Here is a 20445-nt window from a genome sequence, read left to right on the forward strand (position 1 = left end):
TCTATATTATTTGTATATATAAAATATAGATAGTTACTTATTATAAAAGAATGCAATGTTTTTTGTTCATACTGTTTCTTAGCTGTATATTTTAATTATGACACTTATGTAGAAGAGAAAAATATCTATATTATTATATTAACACAATTTTAATTTTGTATTCTGTTATCATTATTATTTGGCCATAAAAAATGCATAGACTTGTTTTTGCTGTCTATTGCTTTACAGTGAACAGTGAAAAATGAATAATTTTATTTTTGTATTAGGGAAATCAAAATCATAAAACAAAATTTTATTTTACAGCTTATATAACAACACTAGCATAACATATGTAATAATATAATGCTAAACCAATTAATAACCAACATCTATTTCAAGATAAATTTATTAAATTATTAAACAATACTAGTAGGTATCAGAAAATTAATTAATTTTTATTAAACAAAATTAATATCACCTAAATAAATAATTTATCTATGATATGATTAAAACGATTATGTTAAAAGTGAGTCCGATGTCATAAAATTTCATCAGCACTAAAATAGCATAATTATTTAAAATTTAATAATATTTCTCAATGATTTAGATTTAAAATGTTTACTAAAACTATAAATATTTTACATCGTATGATTTAGAATTTAAAATGTTATATATTTTATTTTATTGACCGTTTTAATTTAACTTTTAATAAAAAAAGGTTTATTGCTTGATCCATTCACACGTGACTGTAATGTCATTTTTTATATTTTTAATTGTAAAAATAATAATTTTTGTAATATTTATTGATTTGGAATAAAAATAAAGTTTTATAACATTAAATTTATTTTATTGGGTAATAATTTATTTTATTCTGATCTCAAATGTCTACTTTATATTTTTTGATACACTGTCTTATTGCTAAAACTGAATACGTTATGCGACATTTTAATTACATGTATCATGTGAAATAATAATTAAAATATTATACGTTTTTTGATTATCTACCAGACGTTTTTACACGATTCACGCTTACCTGATATGAATAATGACCGTCACGTTTAACGTATATTTCGAAACATTTAATAATATTTACATTTATGTTTCCCACTTTGACACAATTCAACTGAGGCAATATATTTGAACACGTATAATAATATGTGTTATTTACATGACAATTTCAGAATCATTTTTATTCTCTGCATTTTCAACATTTGGTAAATTTTCTTAATGTAAAAACCAAATAAACCGAAGAATTTTTTGTATATATACCTATTGACATATATAAATGCATAGATTTTTATAAACATATTTTTACACAATTTTAATTTTTTATAAAGGCTATAGTTGTCATTTGTCAGTTAATCTAATAAACATTTAAAAGTAAAACTCATCGTCTCTGACAATTTTGCACGTCTCATGTGCATTTGATAAATGTTAAAAACAATACGTTTAACTTAATTTCGAAACATTTAACACAATCAAAATTGTAATCATCTTCACTCAACCGTTAACTCATTCACGTTCATAAAATTAAATTAAAAAATTATAAGTAATACATACATAAAAACAGTTATAAAAAAATGCAGGCGTATAATTTTTTTTTTTAAATATACAACCTTATGTATTGCGAAGCCATGAAATGTTTTCTTACCAAACTGTTTATTTATTGCTAACGTGTCACTTTAAAATACATATAAATATTATTTTACTTATTTTTCTATTGTTAAAATCTCTATACATTTAATACCAAAATTATGATTTTGATCGCAGTGAGTTATTTAACTTGTATTATAGACCTTGAAAATTCAAGTGTAGCATTATTAAAAACAAATTTCCTGGTCGAGTACAATAAGTTAAGATATTAATTATAATTTATTGAATTTTAGCATGACATCTAATATGTGACTAATGACTGTCGCATATATTATAGCTACGTTTGACAAGTTTGACGACGTTCATATACAATATATTTTTTCGTAAAAGCATAAACAAATCGTTGTATTCAAATTAAAAAATTGTAATTGAAAATGTCCAAAATAAATTATTTGTAAAAATATTTTTTTAAAGTATTATTTAGATTTTTTTTATTATTTAAATACGTTTATTTATACATTTTGTTCGTTAATTATTGACAGTTTTTTAGGTAACTAAAATGTTCTAATTTTTGAAAAAAATTATTAGATTTGTAAATAATTGTTTTAAAACTCTTATAACTATTATAACTAACTACCAAAATTATATTTTCCTATAGAGACTTTTACTAACTATAGTATTTAGAATATTGAAGTAGGTTTATATTGTTTATTAAAAAGTCTAACTATTACCATTGACAAAAATAAAACATACAATTAAATAATATTATAATGTTTTTATGATTTATGTATATTTCAATTTGTCACATAGACCGTCTTTACTTAAATTGATTCATTTTTATTTGTACGTGCTGTGTTTCTACAAAACATGTTTTGTTTGTTTAATTTAAAAAAATATATTCTTTATTAAAACATGTAAGAAATATTATGGTATTATAAATTATAGTGTTTCAATAAATTTTAAATTATACAAATATTATAATTCTTGGATTTCCTTTTTACATATATTATTCTGTGAAAAGGTTGTCTATTGGGTTCAGTACAAAAAAAAAGTATTAAACCGTATAGCTAGGTTAGAGCGTTAGAACCTGTAATAAATATACTAATACATCATTATTATTAAAGATTTCATCCGAATAGTTTATTTAAATTTGTTCAGTATGTGTATAGAAATATTCAAATATTATAGGATCTATGATTATTTTATAGATAAGTTATTTTTACATTTATAATTAACTATCATTATTGGAATAGCGACAAATTATCGGACATATTTTCCATAGTCAGTTGTTAGATATGTTTAATCACCAACCTCGAAATTGTGCTCCCGTGCGAATAATTTCGTAAAATCGATCTATAACGTAATCGTAGTTTATTATGCGAAACGAAACGTAACGGAAATATACGAGGTGCGTTTTTAACACGTGGAAAATGCTTAAAAATGAAAAAAAATTGGGAACTACAGAATTCGCGCCTAAACCGATTATTTACCGAGTAAATGGCGAAAACCGTTCGTTTTTCTAGCGATGTACGTAAAACACTGTTGTTATTATCGCGAGAACGACCGGTCGGTGGTAAGGACGGCGGCGGCGAGAGCACACGTTCGCCCGGCGAAATGAACGGACCGCGACGACGTCGACGTCGGAGGTTTAATTTCTTGTGCAGTCACCATTTAGACATTACCCGCGCGTGTACACTCGCCACACACACACTCGCACAGATACAAGTCCGCCGACGGTCTGAGTCTCCTATGAACGCACTTTTTTTCGCCACATAAACACACATGAAATCGCATTTATCATAATTCATAGAGTATAATAATAATATATTATATACACGCCATCGGATCCGAACCGATTTTTCTTCTGAAGAAGGACGACCACGAACCGCTGCTGCAGGGCTCAAGTGCGGCCACCAGCCGCCAAATTCAAAGGTAAAGAATTGGGAATTTTTTTTCATCATTACTACTTTTAAGCATGAGCTTTAGATTTTCAAAATTTTTTTTACCCTTCATCCTTTTATTTAAGTTAATTTTAATAATTATACGGTTTGAGATCCGCGTGTTTATTGATAATAATAGCATTTATAATATTATGGTATGCTCGAGACCTGAACGCTAGGCTACAAAGTTTGTGATGGTTTATGTTATGGAAACGTCATGTTTGAGGTGTTTTATACAATATTATAATATTATGTATAAAAAATATATTTTAATTATTTTTTATAATTACGCTATTAAACGACAATAAAATGTAAAAATTCAGTTTAAATTTAACATAAAATAAATTTAAAATATATGAATATTATTTAAAGTAATGATGATTTTTTTCTTTATTTTTATAATATTTTATATGCAAATGCATATAAATTGGTATAATTAATATTAAATAAGTGAAATATTAATGTACAAACTAATATACGAAAAAATAGAATTTGTTAGGCCTGATGTTACTTGATAGACAAAAAAAAATATTGTTGTAAATACTTTTAACAATATAATATCACTGATGACAAAAAAGTACCAATTTATTACTTATGTAGATTATTAAGGGTCAGTACAATATAATAGTATGGTAATATTACAGATGAAGTTTGATTAGTATAGATTAATTATTTGAATATCTATAAAAACTCTACAATATTTTTGGACACTTTGTGTAAACATGTTTTATGATAATACCCAAAACAATAAAAAGATATTTATTTTATAATTTCAAAATTACTTGTACTATTTTAATGTAATAACGGAATTTACGTGTAAAATAGTTATTAAATAATTATATTTCTTTAAAATGTATTATCAATTATCAGGAATATTATAATTTCTATAGATGACATTATAAATACATAAATACGTAGTTAGTTATAACGTCTACGTGTTTAAAATATTAAAATGATTTGAATTTTTATTTTATATTATTTTTCCTGAAATTCCGTTTATGTAAATATGTACATTTTTAATTATTAATTTACATGTTTGTACTAAGTTGATAGGTACTTATGCTTTTTTATTAAATCATTGTAACGATTTAAAATATGATTATTCTATTATTGAGTAATTATATTTGTCAATTCAATAAAAAAAATTCAGTATTACATGAATAATTTTTAATTTTTATATAAAAATGATCTTCTGAAATATTTAATTTATTTTTTTAAATTTCTAAATTTTTGTTAGGGTTTTGCTTTTTAAATACAAATATGCGTTTAAAAAAAATAAAAATATTTAAAAATTTTAAAGATAATAATACAATACGAGTATATATGAATACTTTTTATAATGTTTATATTTATATTTATTTAATTTCAACTCTTATTATTGTGATTATTTTCTAACACTTAAAACTTCGTTCATTGTTATTAAGTTTAATACTTTTACAACTTCTTCCTTGCATGTAATGTAAATGTTATAATCTAATGTATATCAAAGTTTTTACTATCCATAGAATATTACGATAAAATATTAACAAAGTAACAATTCTCAATGATCAAGCTACCTATCAAAAGCTATTTCTTTGGATAATAATAAAATAAAAATAATAGTATTGATTACTATGATTAGTACCATCAATTTATTACAAGTATTTAATGACATAATAAATAATTAAGGGAATACAATATTAATCACATTTTTTCTATCAATTGTATGATAATTAATTATAGGTGATGTAATTATTAATATTAGTAGTTTTTTTTATTAACTTTATATTAATATTTTTATTATCATACATTTGTATAAAATAATATATATGTTCTATGTTTTTCGTACGTAATTAAGTAATAAATAAATTAAGTCAAATGTAAATACTTAGGTTTTTTTTTTACAGTTTAAAATCAAGAAGTAGCAAATTCGTTTTTGAATATAAATTCATGGTTGATTAAATTTGTTGGTTTATTTTCGTCGAATTTATTCATTGATGCAACTAGTCAACAACATTAATATTAAACGCAATTATAAAACTTCTTATGAGAATTAATTTAAATTTAATGACTTCTGCATTTTTAGACGTTTAACGTTAATTTTTTACATAACGCGCGTGCGTACAATAATTTATATTGTAATATTGTTTTATTTGATAAACTATAATGTTCTTTGGTTCAATTGATAGCACCGACGATTTAATAGGTGGAGGAGGGGTGATCATCACCAAGAACGGACTTAAATTTTTATTTTAATACATAAATACTAAAAAGTAATATGCTATGGCAATATACATATTATTATAAAAGTTTTAAAATAGACATATCAAGAATAAAACATAAATACGTTAAAACAATCTTCGGCAAGAGTATAAACATAACTTTTTTGCACTATAGTACTAAAATTGCTGCCCCGTTGATGTTTTGTCGAAACCATGACTGATTGATTGTCACTGTTTTATACAAATATTGTACATGCATATTATGTACAGTAGACGCACGCACATTCTGTGTTGACAATAATATGTATAACGCAGTAGATTCGTTTCCTATATTCATGTAGCGTTACTTTATTTTCCCCTTTTCTAAATAAGAATAATATTCTATTCGACGGTTAACGCGCGCATTGTTTACCCGCGACGTACAACCGTGGTTATTGTATTGTACGATTATATTATAATATACTAAATATATTATTAAAATTGTCGGCGATGTTTGAATGAGTCGTACAGTATCATAGTAAATAAAATAAAGTCAATATTTTTCACGTACGTATTCTAATAACGAATTTGCGGGTTTCAATCGAACTCTACGGCAACAGCGAACATTTGCGTTCGGCAAAAAACATCGGAGTAAACAGAGATCACGCGCGTATAGTATTATACACAAGCGCGTATGTGTGTGTGAGTGCTGGGCGACAAGGAGAAGTGTAAATTGGGCCGAGGAGAGCAAAAAGAAAGTAAAACATTGTGTTATCAAATAATACGTTTTGAGCACAACTCGTCGTCGTCGTTGCCGTTTATATTGTTTTGAATATATTATTATTATTATTTTTTATCATTTCCCCGCGTTATGATTATACGACCAATTATATTGACTTTCGCTTGGAATTATTTTTAAGATCGCATCACGGAATTTGAACGATTGTCATAACATAGACTATAATATATTATAATATAAGCTTGCCTGTTACACGCGGCATCCCGCAGCTGTACCTATATGGTACAATGTATATCATGTTTATACTTAATAATATACGGCGCCTATACATACATATGCACGTTAATAAAAAGTACTTGCTCCCTCGGTACGACTATTAGAAATTCACTTTCCGTCGTAAACATGTAAACGGGCTGTTAACTCTGAATTTGACCTTGTTTTCCCGAAAAAATTTAACGTTTTATCAAACACCTGAATGTTTCAAGGCCATCAAACCCCCTTGTGTTACACCATGGCGGAGGTATCGTCCGTCATTATAATATCCGTTTCCGTTTTGAAACCGTGTGTTTTAAGAATAGGTATTATTAAAATGCGTATTGGCCATAGGGTATAATATTAATAATATGGATATTATATGATAAAAGTAATAAGCCTGTTTTCAAAACGTCGAATGAAAACGTTAAATCATTTTGGATTGTATAATATGTATATTGTATATAGACGTATTCGAAACAACGTTGGCGTTGTTTACTATATATATGATGGTTTTTAGTTTTCATTGTATTTGTACCGAGTCTTCTATATATACGTTATATATATATATTATATTCCTACGTTTCACGGAGTAACACAATTATAAATAATCATCCATGATGTAGGAGTTGCAGGCGTCGTTTTAATGTTTTTTTCATCTCCGACCCATTTGTAATGGATTTTTTTTTCAAACTAAAAACTCTATTACAAAATTTGAATTCGTTGTTCACAAGTATATTATAATACAGTGTTTAATGTCCAAGGTCAAAATGATATTATTATAGTATGCAGTAGTTGATGTATAATATCATTAAAACCCGACGTGTGCCACTCGCACGACTGTCTACGTCTTCACATTAACAATAATAATTGTCGCGTGTCGCGTTTGGAAAAAAAACTGAAGCAACGAAAAATGAAATAATCGTTCGAATTTAGACACGGTATCGGACAACGACGTCAAGCCAGACCATCAGACCACCGGGATGTAATCTGTTTTCGCGTGGATTCCAATTTATAGTCCTAAAACAATATTGTGACGAGGCCTCGAAAGCATTACGCCAGCAACAATCACTGTTAACCTACACTTATCATAATATGTTTTGAATAAGTATTATGCTGAATGATTCATAAAGCACGATTAAGTAGTCTCATTTTTTTCTTTAACGATGATATTTTTCTAATTCTCATTTTTGGGAGTTTTAAATAATATACTTAGGGGCCATATTTTCAAAAACTTTGTATACTATTTTTAAGGAATGATTTGTAGCGAAAACAACTTTATTTTAATTTTTTTGATTGAGAATCGTCTTCTTTCCTGTAGATTGTTAATCAGATAACTTTTTAAGTAGTTTTTGGGTTATTAGGAACTATTATTTATTATTCTTAATACGTACAATATACATACATAATATTATAACTTATAAATTAATTGCTAACATTTTGATTTAGATACGTCACAAAGTAAAGTGGGTTAGTTATTATTTAAAGAAAAGAGAAGTTGGTATCGTCACAAAACACTCCTTAAATGTTATAAATTCTAAAATAGAATAAAAAATCTGAACAATTGAAATAATATTGTCAGTTCTTGAGTAAACTTAAAAATGCCAAAAAATCAGAATTTAAATTAATTAATTATAAAATAATTATTGTAGTGAGCATAATTTGTGGATCACCCTGTACATTACAACGCATATAGATTTATCCTGCCAAAAACGGAAGCAGGAAATACAGTACGATACCCGCATCCCGTTGCACGCCGTTTCCATTCTCACTGGCGGCAGTAATCTTCTTGGAAGTTCGTCGCCGTCTCGACGTGACGTTTCACAGTGAGGGTATCGTCCAGGAAATGCGAAATGTCATATTATTCTATACAAATATATCAGTATAGAAAACGATGGGAATGAAATAAGGAAAACAACGCAATCACGGTGAACTATTATAATATACCTACATAAAACGGTAATTTGTTTTGTCTACAATAGCGAATAGTTTGTTTCGTTGTGTACCCACACGAGATTAGAACTGCGCTATCGTAGTGTTGCTATATTATGTAAATATCGAATGAAAAATCGAAAAGTCGAGCGAGAAAAAAAAACTCCATTAATACGGTACATTTTTCTTTTTCATATTTCGCTCGAAGTATCGTCACCGGAAAACCTATCATAACGTTGACGTGTAACTTGTTACGCGACAAAATTACGAAAAACTTAAAACTATATGGAAAACAAATTTACCGTGAGACGTATAGGTATATTATAATATTTAAAATCACTAGATAATAATATTATATCGATGAACGGTAAACCGATCGTTGGCAATCGATTGGCGGCAAAACGTCGTTCGGCGCGGACGTTCTATCATTGAACAGGTTTCACCGCTACGAGCCCCCGGGGCGGCCGTTTTGTGCGAGCGCAGGTCGTTTCGGCGGCGGATTGCACTCTCGCCCGGCAATGTCAATGTCGATAACCCGATGGGGGCCGGACCGGTTGGCCGCGTGCACTTTCCATTTCGACCCGGCGAATTCCACGAGATGAGAGTACTACGTCGATACATTATATTATTATACGTAATTTACGCGTATTATACGTAAAGCTTTGGCTACATGTAAAAATGTCATAGCGTAATGTAATGGCTATTTTTCTATCGATCGACACGTTAAAAGACGGCCGTCACAAAGGCACGAGAGAAATGCAAATTTAGATTGCGCGGAAAATGAAAGCGTTTCTTTTCGCTGTTGCAGTGTTTATGCCACGCATGCTGTGTAATATAAAATATATACCGGATGATTCATTTAACGTAAAACACTAATTGTATCAAAAAAATATTAATGTTTTTAAAAATATTTTTTTATACTTATTATTATTATATTTTTTAATTATTTTAGTTTTTATTTTTTTTGTAACAAAATACACTTTTAGTTCTTTATTTCAAAGCAAAAATATTTTTTAAAGTACTTTGAAACATAAAAATCAAACTTTTAAAGAGTAGTTAAAGAGTTACAAGTATTAAGAGTAATGATGAATGAAGTGGTATGGTATAGCTGAGGTAGTATTCACTAAATGTCAGTCTACTATTAATTCTAGTCATAAATACTTCAAATACTTCAACTATTAAACTATTTAACTAAAATTTGATTTTTATAGATCAAAATACTTGAAATAAAAAATGTATGTTGTTATTAAAAGAATAAACAATCTAAACATCATGTATTGATCATTTTTTTTTTCAAAAATTTGTTTAAAAGAAATATTTTCGAAAACCCTTTTGTTTTTTGAAATAATGAGTTTTTGACGTAAAATGGATCACTCCGTATATATATTTTATGTAGGTACTGCGCGTGTGAAGCGGGATTCAAGCCCGGAATAATAATTTGTTTCGATGAAAATAATATAACATAACAATGAGAACCGACCTCAATTTGTATTTTAAATAAAAAACAATTACGCGCATAATATTTCCAGATACAAGACTCCGAGAAAGCCAAAGTTTTTAAATGTTAATTTAGAAACGTATTACATACGTAATATGATACTGTAAAGTGCATTACCATTTACCAGTATAATAAAAAATTGTGTAACAATAATACGATAGCCATTATGACAATGCATAAATATGTCCAAGTTTGTAATACTCTTAATTTATAAATAGTTTGTACGCAGTATGATGTATAATTAGTGTATTATATAAGCACGTAATAGCACACCTCGTAAAAATTTTATATGTTTATTATTATTAATTATTAATTAGGTTTCTTGTAAATAAATAAAAAAAATAACAACGCTATGAAATATGTTACTCGTAAAATGTGTAATTTCAACAATTAATTCTAGGCTCCTAGGCGTTAACCCTGAATATTTGTGAATGAATTCCTGATAACGTATAGTTATCTATTAAAATGAAAATAATGAATCTATATAATTTGTATGATATAACATATACACTATACAACCTTGTACGAAAAATCGATCAGTTATCTGTCTCATATAGTTAATAAGTGTTGACTGTCATCAAAAGAATATCGATATTTACATACGAAAAATCATCTGGTATTACATAGCGAGGCTATTATATTCAATATAGTTGAATGACCTAAGAATTTTTAACAAAATCATCGTTGAAACCGTTTCAGTCAAATGTTGAAAAAAAAAGAAAACAATGTACCCTTTTGGATAGTTATGTAACGGGCTTCGTACCTGCGGTCAATCGTAGCATTTTTTCGAAATACAATGATTCGTTATCTACACAGTGTCGACGTTGATAAAAAAAATCAGTCGATTTCCAAATCTTTTTTCCGAGGATAAAACTAGTTGGTGTGGAAAGGTATCTTGGTTCGAAGAAAAAATTGTCAACTGTAGGGATTTCCGGTATTCAATATGAAGACGTCTGTATGTGCTGAAGAGAGGTCAAAATCTATGTACCCATAGTGATTCTGTGTGTGTGTACTGTGTATATTTATTATATACCTACACTCTGGATGTGCACAGAAAGGTGGAATGGAAGCAATAAAATTGCTTTTTTTATTTTCACCGGAACAAAAGACTCGTCCTAATAAGATTTATACGTCGTTTGTTGTCGTTGATTGTGTGCGTGTGTTTGTGTGTGTGTTTGTACACGTTCGGTGGCGGTAGGAAGTATGAACGCTACCATGTTGCCCAATTTATAATGGAAAAAAAAAATAATAATAATTCAGACAACAAGGGGCAGGCTGTTTTCCAAAATATGCATAATAATAATAATAGCCAGACGTGGGCATTTCAGCGCGCCGTGCGGTAGAGTAGCAAGCAAATAATGTCATCATAAATCCCAGGCACCGGGTTTTTATCTGCTTTTTGCCATTTAAATTAAAGTTATAAACGGCCCCGAGGAATTTTATTTGTGCATTATAAAACGCGTACAACATTCCCGTCGCCCAGCGATATTAAACGGCTCTCTTTATAACATAATACATAATATTAAAATAATATGCCATCTACGTCCCGCGTCTTCTATACCTGCAACGAAACTATAATAAATGTACTGAACTGACGGAAGAGCGGACCAACAGAAAATTATTGCGCCATTATTAAATTATTTTGATTTATATACGAAAAATCAGAATAACAAACCATACTATGTATGTATCGTCTAGTGCAGTTATCGTTATTAAAATATCCATAACACACTACTATTCCACTTTTCGCGTCACGCGAGAGATGTTTTAATAATTATTATTAGCCATTTTTTTATCCGAATATACACTATAATAAGATTGAGGCAGATGGATTACAATATTCAAAAATTAATTGAAACATTTTTTACTTTTGTAACTGTCATGCGTAGTACTCGTTGCACAATATAACTTATAATACGTAAACGCTAAATATTATTATTATTATATTTATATTGTAGAGAACTCGGGGGTGCTCCGAGTTAAGTGAAATTATGGGAAACGAAAAATTTTTCTCGCATGACGAATACCAGTGTGGTATTAAACGTTTGTTTAAAACGGCGATATTCGTTGACGTAAAGTATAAAACGGATTTCGTGTCGACACGACTGGGGCCTCGGCAGGAAATGGAAATGCCACACGCAAAATGTGACGAGCTTCACAACAACACGACGTGTCCCGAGCACCTATGCGTAGGTGAAAATTGTCCTCTGAAAACTGAAAACGGCAAGCAATATTCGTCCAGCCGTCACGAACGTTTCCCGCGTCCACTTCCCGCTCGGCTATACACGACAAACGCCACCGTCACTCGGAGTGTTGGAAAATATCTATTAATGTGAAATGTGCGAACGCTATTGGTGGAGAAATATAATGACAAACCAAATTCTCTGTTGTAACTCTTCGGAGCGTGTTTGCAGCGGCTGTCTCGGCCTTTAATCTTTTCACACCTCACACATTTACGCTCTATCTGTTGTACGAGTCGGTTTCGAACGCAAAATGTTTGAGATTGAAAAGAAACGCACGACCCGTAGTACTGGGCGTACTGCAGTATACAACATAATGTCATATATATTATATTTTTAATATTATGTTGCTTATGTATATATGGCATTATATAAAGCTATACTGCAATATACAATAATCCGGTAACTTTCGTTATTCCCCGGATTTCACATAAATTTATACTGTGAGTATAGTGGCCTAGTCGAAAACATACCTACATGGTTATATAATATGGCGAAGATGAGACGAATGAGCAAATGTCAAAGTATATTACGTTTGGTAATTAATTATTATTATTATTGTCAGCTGTGATAGAACCTCGCGGTTCTATGTATATTATACTTCATAATATACAATATACGTATTATGTATAGGTATTCTACAAACAGTAAAAACAATAAATCGTTCGGCGCTTCGTATATTCTCATTAGCCAAACTAATTATTTTTCACTCAATATATATATACATATATAATTTTAAATTATTACCAACATGTTTTTTCTCAAGACTAATTATTTTTGAATATTCACGGTTTCAACAAACGATAACGATATACCTAATAATATAATAAATGTACACATCATGTCAGATCATTTACTTTCTTTATTTTTGATAAATTATAACAATTTTTTAACATACCCCAATGATTTTTTTTGTTTTTTATTTTTTTGTAATTATTGTATACGATACTAAAATTTTACTACTATTAATGGACAGAATATATTATGGGCAAAGGAAAGGGAATCAAACAACTATCGGTTAGTTATACCAGTATATAAAATATGCAATAAAGAAATGAGAAGAAAGTACAAACCAGTTATGTGGAGACTATCATCATGTTTTGAATATATCTTATTGTTAGACTGAAGGCGATAAACGAGAGCAATAAATAATATAGTCAAGGTTAAGTTATTAAGATGAAAGTGCGGTAGGATATATTTAATTAATGAATAAGTTATTCGTGATTTAATACATAGGTACATAGGAGGTATTTGCAAGTATAAATAATAAATACATTATTTAATGGATCAGTAAAATATGGTTTGAATAAATTGAAAAAAATACTTAGTTTTTAAATTCGAATTCTTAAATAAAAACATAAATTAATTGAATATTAAAAAGGAAACTATTTCATTATTTAATATACATATTATGCAGTCATTAATGATATAAAAATAAATTCTCGTAGAGTATTACAACGAAAATGTGTATTTATTTGTTGTCTAGAACTGGAAAATAAAATTAAACGTCGCTTTCTAGAAACCGTAGCTTAGGCATTAAAAAAAAGCAAATTTCGTTTAGAAATATGAGAGTATATAAGATAAATAAGAAATTGATATCGTGAAAATGTTTTATTACCGCAGAAACCTTGATCACACGAACATTGTTTAAACCAAAAAATATTTCTTTTCGTTTCGATCCTTGCTTTTGGAACCAGAAAAAGTATATAATCTTCTCTAAAAATATTAAAGTGGTCACAGACCGCGGCAATTAAAATGTATAGTTGTTGGAAAATCCTATATACGTATGTAATTTACAGTCGCAAAAATCGAAAAACGACGGTCGGGCGCGGAGTTACACTACACAGCTACAGACTACGCACGCAACACGCAAACGCCAAGTCCAATCAAGCCGGCTATTGTGTATCCATTTTCAATGGGTAGAAATGTGTGACCGAATAATTATTATTTTCCTACAGCGGACGGACTCGGAGACGACTCGCGTGAATGGCCCGTTAAATTGCGAATAATCGCGCTTGTCGGACAGGAATATCGGCCACTTCGTCCGACAGCGTTACATTATTACAATATACTTAATAGTCGTTGTATATGTGCAGCGTACATATACATTTAATATTATTGTTGTAATGCGACGATCGGAGGACGATTTCCTATCGAAAACAGCAATAATCGATCGACGGAAAACGTATCGATCGGGTTCGTCGAGCTTGGCTGGTGCTGGTTGACTGGTGTATTCTATATATAAATACGTCGTCGTCAATCACCTTCGGCTTGGGTGGAGAGGCTAAACGCCGCGTAATCGTCAAAAATATTTGGACGACGGTGGTGCGGGTACACGCAGACAAATGGCTGTTAAATATGTATAACGGCCCTATACCACACACACACTCACTCAGCGGCGTAAACGTTTCGTATACAAAAGTTGCCGGAAAATCATAAATCATCGGGACGGTGTAATATGCGCTCTATACGTGTATGTATGTGTGTGTGTGTGTGCGTTAACCCTCCTACCGCGACTGCTACCACATCGGGTGTAGAAGGATGACGGTGGTGGTATTGAAAACTCGGTAAAAACGGGAGCGAAGCCAGCAGTAGTCGTGGCGGCGTTTCAAGTGCGGTGCGGGTTCTCGCGCAAGAAATTTAAACACAATCCATCAACGTCGAAACGCCGCCGCTGATCGTCTTCACGTCGTCATATACGGCACGTATATAAATAATATATATATACATATACACTATCGGAATCACGAATTTCGTAAACGTTTCGTTTTGTGTACTGCAGATAAGACGCAAAAATATGACGCCGGTAGTGGGTGCAATGTGCGTGCGTGGATCGTACGAGTGACTCACCGATCAACCCTCTCCGTTTCTCTGGCGTCCGGGAGTAGCAGGTAGACGGGCAGGTGCGAGACGGATCGTGCTTCGATGGATATCGTCGCCGTAATTCGTTTTTAATCGCCGTCGCGGCCGTAAATAACTCAGACGCCTCTCCGGAGCCGCGTAGTCATTAGCGACGGCTGTGTAACGACCACGCCCCACTCGTTCGAGCTATTATTTTCGTGTTTACCACGAGACGGAGGACTAAAAGACGTGTAAAAGAAAAAAACCTTTGAGGAAAAAAAATCACCGACGACGTTATGATTAGCAGCACAGTATATACGACAAACGTCGAATGGGAGAAAATAAGACGCGTGCGTCCGTGGCAGGAAACAACATTTTTTTCGCGGATTACGAAATTATCGAGAAGCTTCTTTTTTCCTTATTGCAATAAAGTGAAAGCGATGATGCGTCGCCGTCGTTTCTGTATTAGAAGGCGCAGTTATTCAAATGTATTACAAACAAATACGATTTCGGTCGTTGGTTGATGTATATATGTGTAATAGTATATGTTTATGTACGTGTACGTGTACGTATTTCTATTTGACAATATGTCATACTTCCTCGCCGATTACAGAAAAAACACACTTGACCACCACATAGTTGCATAACGCCTACGCCAGTTTTCATTATTGTTTATATGCATATACATACCCAAGTATATTTATTATGAGTATGTCTATTTATAGAATTGTTCGGGCACATTTCCATAACTAGGACGTCTCGTCCCGTGATTTCCGCAGGCTCATAACATAATAATAATTATTATTCTGTTTACCATTCTGTTTACTCCTCGCGTATAGAAAGTCCCAGAGTTAAGGACGGCATAACTCACGTGGTATCTACCGACGGAAAAAGACCGTTTGAAAATGTCAAGACACCGTAAATCGATCTATATTATTAGAATATAGATGATCCACGCCTCACAATGAGTATTCGTCAAAAACAGCCTACGGCGACGATGACAAAACACACAGCAGTAGCAAAAACCCGATGGTTGGACGGCGGTCCTATTGTGCAATTCGACGGTTCGAAAAACACGGCTATAATATTATTATGCCAACACAGTGTTGTTATTATATTATTACGAATTTGGTTATAAAAACATTATCGTTCCGATACCGTCCACAGTTGAATGTTTTTAACGATCTCATTGTTGTGTTAATTATAAATCGAAATTATTAAACGAGCCGAGTCCAATAACGACTACAGAATTTCACTATTCTCTTTTCGGACGCGAGTGTGCGCGCATAAGCCGTGTAGAGATATAACAATATTATATGTACCTACCTATATGACGTTACGCGAACAATACTCAATAACACACGTAATGACCCTTAATTTACATATCACACGCCGATCGTTAATGATAATAATATAATACTACTCACATCATAAATTGCATTGTATAGCGTAAGTCTATTTGAGTCAACATGACCACATGCTCATACATGGTATATTATAGCTGGTAATCTATCTATAGATGAATAATAATAATAAAGCAACTGTTTCTCTTTTTATTTCGTTCGATGATCAGTAGAGATTCTACTACTGTAGAGTGATGTTCAAACTTTCAAAACATATAATACGAGTTTTTGGTGATTCGGCTAATACTTTTCTCTCCGATTGTCTGCACTATAATGGCTATCAAATAGTTACAAAGATTACAAAGTTGAACTGCATCAACGTCTTGTATCCACATGAACTATAAAACTCGCGTATAAAGAATTGTATACATAAAAGAAAATAAATATTACCACTTTGATGAATAATACAATGGATATTATATTCATATAGTTCGGTGATTTATATTTCAAAACGTTTCTAATACGCATACTATATAACTATATAATAAACGGTTGGAATAATTTTCACATAAATAATAATTATACGGAGGCATTTCGAAAATGTGTATTTCCATCTGCGCGCGTGAATCCGTGGGTACAAATAAAATAATTAATTCGTATGCATATCCGCCGTCGTGATATTAATGGCGTTTATGTGATTCTAGCAATTTAAGATTTCATTACGGCAGCTGCAATATTGTAGGTCTGTATACGCATTTATTTATATTATTATCACATGCGTTGTCTTAATTATGATGACACCTCACACCTGATATTATAAAACTTAATTGAAGACTCTATTAAATGCATAATATTTTAATTATACGCGGCTTAGTCAATATAAGATTTTAATCCCAAATTGATCGTTTCTGTTAAACTTTTATCGTGCATTCTCACGATAATATTTTACTCGTTTAGCCCTAGACCTAAGTTGTACTGACCTTATATGCATTGCATACATATTAATGACTGACCAATCAATTAAATAATTATAAACTATTTGGATAAAGTTTCATATCAGGTATATTAAGGGATAGTAATTAATCAATATTATCATGTATTTTTTTTCAAACTGGTCCAAACGTGGTTTGTCCGTTTCTGGTAGCTAGTCGCCAATAGCCCAAATTACGTTCATAATTTCGTTACGTTTAAACTTTATGATATTGCAAACTTCTCAAAAACTATATTATATGTTTTTATATTTAGGTATAATTAATTATACTTACAATACATACAAAAGTGCGTAAAAAGTAAATTATTTAAAAATATACACAAATAAATTATATTGAACGCTTAAGAGGAGGGAAAACTATTTACTAATTTACTATCCGCACTTCAATTTGATTATTGTTATTTTATCTATTTATTTCCTATATTAGACGAGTTTCTATGATTATAGCATGTTAATAAGTTGTTATCTAGAAAATATTGAAGTTGATATTTATTTTTGTTTTTAGCAACCAATATGTGTATAATATGTATTTTATTATTTTTACGGGATTAAGTATTAATCGGTATATGAGATACGACCCGCGTCGTAATCACCTCAAAGCGGATAGTCCGGTTACAAGCAACTGTGTTTTTTTTTCTTAGGATTGTCATTTATTATATTGTCATTGGAGTGAGGTGCAAAAGTGGTTTTTAATTAATTTTCCTTTTCCTTCTTCTGGGTGGAATAATAATATTGGCACGTAATAATATCATATTACTACGAAGTGTCAAGTACTGAAGATGGATAAGAAGATAAACTCGACACGGCCTTTTGCGATTCATTAACCGGACCGAGAATGTTGACTTCCGCCGTGACACCGACATCAAAACATGCACAATACAACGACAAATTTACAACGGATCAAAAAAAAATAAAAGCAACTAAATAAGACTTGTAATAACCCTTCATTGGTCGACAGAGAGAAAAAAATAAAAGTTATTCAATCTCGAGTGAAAATGTAATCAGGAAGCTACAATAATATGCGCTCTGATTCGGGTAAGCGGAAAGCAACACGCACAGCCTCATTAACCACATACCAAGTGAGCGTTAATACCACGTGAGCATAAATAATAATATAATAATATGTGGTGAAACACGAAATGAGCAACACAATCTTACAGGTACATCTATGGCGTGTTAGTCGTAAAATAACCAGGACTGCGAGTTGCATATATTGGGAGTTTAGTGACCATTTTTCTATGCGATATGCCAGGAATAAGGATATATATGGTATAATATATCATAGGTACTTAAGTTTTTGATCAGTTTCAAAAACTTATTTTTCTCTCTTTTAACACACCTTTGGCGCTCTGTATTATAATAATCGACAGTATATAGTTGCGATCAAAAACCCGCGCAGGTTGACGTACGTACCGCCGAAACACATAGTATAATAATGCATTTCGCTTTCACCCGACGCTACTCTGTTATCAACCTACGCACGTGGCTGTACGATTGAAGAACGATCCGGATTTCAAATCCTGTTTTGCGCGTTATCCGATCGATCGATTTCGATAATTGGAAAATTCCGCGATTGATCGTTTTATTTTTTCTGCCATTTCGGGAATATAATGAAGTGAGATATATATATATATACAAGTATGACTGATATTACTACCGACCACGTGCCATCGTTACGCGTAATAATAATATACGTCTGTCTAGTTCACTAGCCGCGGCGTGTGACTTCCTGTTTACACATAAACACATACACACACACACACACACACACACACACATTTATATGACACCTGCGGAAGTTTGATGTTTAATTCCGTTATAATTTCATTGGAAGAACCCATCGGTAGAGAAGGTGAAAGTGCACGATATATTGTGTGATGTTATAATATATATTATTAAACCGTGAAAGCGTTTATACACAGCGAACCCGCAAACAATGGTGTGGTTCTTATAGGACTACCCAGTTTGGAGTTGTTTTTGTGCGCCTCCCCGTGCGCACTGTCAGTGAACATCTGCGCGCCACCGTCTCTCCTATATTTTTGGCATTGGACTTACATAGTTTCGGCTGACGGATGTGCGGTTTGGCCCACTGGTAACCGAGCTTCCGATTGTTTGTACACGCAGACCATTAGTCAAAACCATGAAACAAGTATCGTCGCCGATGTTGGCGGTATTATAGACAATGGGGTGTTGACAGGGTAGTGACCCACTACAGTTGTTTGCGCCTGTGTTGTACGGCCGAGCGACGAAAGAACGTATCGAACCAAAATCATTTATAATATTTACATAATATATTATAATAATACGATATATCTACCTACTATTATAGAAACGGTAGGAAGTTTCTTTTGCAGCGACGTACTTCAATATCGCCGTTAAAGCTGATTAAGAAAGAAGAAAACAATAATTATGCATTGGTACTATGATTCTGTGTATATGACCAAGGCCCAAGAGTGTCCGTTTTGATTTTTACCATCGTTGTAGTATTTGTTGGCTGATTTTTAACTGTCTAATAATATACACGCAAATATTTTAAATTGACATTTTATTTGTATTTTACGTGTTTTGTGTATTATGTTATATATTTCTTTATAGGTAACGATTATTGTAGTGTTTTACCATTTTTCAAATTTATGGCAATGTTTTGATGTCGAATACGCTATTTGCCGTGTATTCATTGTATATATATATATATTATAATACCTATACAACTATGCCAGCATAATATAATATTGTATTCACTGTAACAGTATTCAAACCAAAAGATCAAAAGATAGTAATGATGCTGCATGATAAACATTCTTCGAACATGACTGTATAAATTACTGGTATTTCTATTCTAACAAAGCATATTATTTAATTATATCTAGTGAATCGGTTTATTTTGATTGGTATAGTATATAGCATTATATTAATG

At 31.1% G+C, this 20445-nt stretch overlaps 1 protein-coding gene across 1 annotated transcript in view; it reads left to right on the forward strand.

Moving 5' to 3' along the window:
• Positions 1 to 3234: 3234 nt before the first annotated feature.
• The window catches only part of LOC113549744, a 98764-nt gene continuing 81553 nt past the window's right edge, over positions 3235 to 20445 (forward strand). Inside the window, exon 1 of the mRNA XM_026951206.1 lies at positions 3235 to 3504. The gene's annotated coding sequence lies outside the window, so the exon portion shown is untranslated. The remainder of the gene's footprint in view (positions 3505 to 20445) is intronic.

Source organism: Rhopalosiphum maidis, chromosome 1 (assembly GCF_003676215.2).
Source record: "Rhopalosiphum maidis isolate BTI-1 chromosome 1, ASM367621v3, whole genome shotgun sequence".
Classification (NCBI taxonomy): Eukaryota; Metazoa; Arthropoda; class Insecta; order Hemiptera; family Aphididae; genus Rhopalosiphum; species Rhopalosiphum maidis.